Genomic DNA, 2,014 nt, shown 5'->3' with positions numbered 1-2,014 from the left:
AAGGACCATTATAAAGTAACATGCCATGATTGTACAAAAAATCTAACTGTGTAACATCAGTAAAATTGAAAGAATTGATAGGACAATCTTGGATTAAGGAAGACTGGGGAAGAAATTTGCCTTCTGATTTACGAAACTCACAGGCGATTTGCACGGGGTTCTGAACCGCCGTCCTCCCGAATGCGAGGCTACGGTGCCAACTACTGCCCCACTTAGACTGAATCTAGGTATAATTTCTTTCTAGTTTCTTTTAGACTGCATTTTGAGGTATCTGAGCCCTTAATCGCTGTCTACTGAGGCGACAAAAGTCGTGGAATAGTGATACACACATATACAGATGGTAGTAGTATAGCGTGCACATGGTATAGAAGGGCAGTGCATTGGTGGAACTGTCATTTCTACACCAGTGATTCATATGAAAAGGTTTCCAACGCTACTATGATCGCAGGACACGAATTAACAGACGTTGAACTCGAAATGGCAATTGGAGCTACACGCATGGGGCAATCCATTATGGGAATCGTTAGGTAATCAATATTCCGCGATCCACAGTCACGAGAGTGTGCCAAGAATACCAAATATCAGTCTTATCATGGACAATGCGGTAGCCAACGCCCTTCACTTAACGAACTAGAGTAACGGTATTTGCGTAGAGTTACCAGTGTTGAAAGACAAACAACACTGCGTGGAATAACGGCAGAATACAATGTGGGGTGTACGACGAACGTACCCGTTAAGCCCGTACGTAAAACTTTGGCGTTAATGCGCTATGGCAGCAGACAACTGACGTGTGTGCTTTTGCTAACGGCACATCACCTGCAGCGTCTGTCGTGGGCTCGTGACCGTTATCGCTTGGACCCTACACGAATGCAAAACAGTGGCCTGGTCGGATGGATTTCAGCTGGTAAGAGCTGATGGTAGGGTTGGAGCGTGGTGCAGACCACAGAAAGCCATGGAGCCAGGCACACGACATGGCACTGTCGAGGCTGATGGTGCCCCTATAATGGTCGGGCTGTGTTTACGTGGAATGTAATAGGCCCTCTGCCGGCCGTGGTGGCCGAGAGCCTCTAGGCGCTACAGTCTGGAATCGTGCGACGGCTACGGTCGCAGGTTCGAATCCTGCCTCGGGCATGGATGCATGTGATGTCCTTAGGTTAGTTAGGTTTAAGTAGTTCTAAGTTGCTACTTTGGTATAAACAACTGCATCATCAGCGAATAGCCTTAAAGAGCATACGACGCTTTCTACTAGATCATTTATAAAATTGTGAACAGCAACGGTCCTATCAAACTTCCCTGTGGTACTCTGGATATTACCTTTACAACTGTCGATTTAGTTCCGTTAAGAGTGACGTGTTGAGTTCTATCTGCAAGGATCCAGTCGCAAGCCTTCTCCGATACTCCGTAAGCTCGTATTTTTTTCATCAAACTTCAATGCGGCACGGTGTCAAATGTCTTACTGAAATCAAGGAACACGGCATCAACCTGAGCTCCGTGGATCTCACGGAGGAACAGAGCGTGCTGAGTTTCGAAGGATCTCCGTTTGCAGAATCCATGTTGATTTTTACAGAGGAGATGATAATTTCCCAAAAACATCATAATTCTTGATTATAAAACATGTTCCCCAATTCTGCCACAGATTGACGTCGATAAATGTGTGAATCTGTCTTACGGCCTTTCTTTAAGAAGGGAATTAACTGCGCATTTTTCCAGTCGTTAGGTACCTTTCGTTGCTCAAGCGATCTACGATAAACTACTACTAGAAGGGTTCTTTCGCATAATCTTTATAGAATCTCCTCGCAATGCATCGCCTAACACTGAACTTCATTCTTTCTGCACAGGCACAAAGCATGTGGTTGCGGGAGGCTATTACAAGGTTCGGCCAAGGCTGTTTCTTCTCACGTCACAAAACTTCAGACAAGACCGCAATGGTGGGAGAAATGAGGAGAGGGCATCTACACAGTTCATTCCTTGCAGTCTACACACTTCCACCAAAAGAAAAGAAAAAATCACGCCA

This window comes from Schistocerca americana, chromosome 3 (genome assembly GCF_021461395.2).
Source record: "Schistocerca americana isolate TAMUIC-IGC-003095 chromosome 3, iqSchAmer2.1, whole genome shotgun sequence".
Classification (NCBI taxonomy): domain Eukaryota; kingdom Metazoa; phylum Arthropoda; class Insecta; order Orthoptera; family Acrididae; genus Schistocerca; species Schistocerca americana.
Note: the sequence above shows the minus strand (reverse complement) of the source record.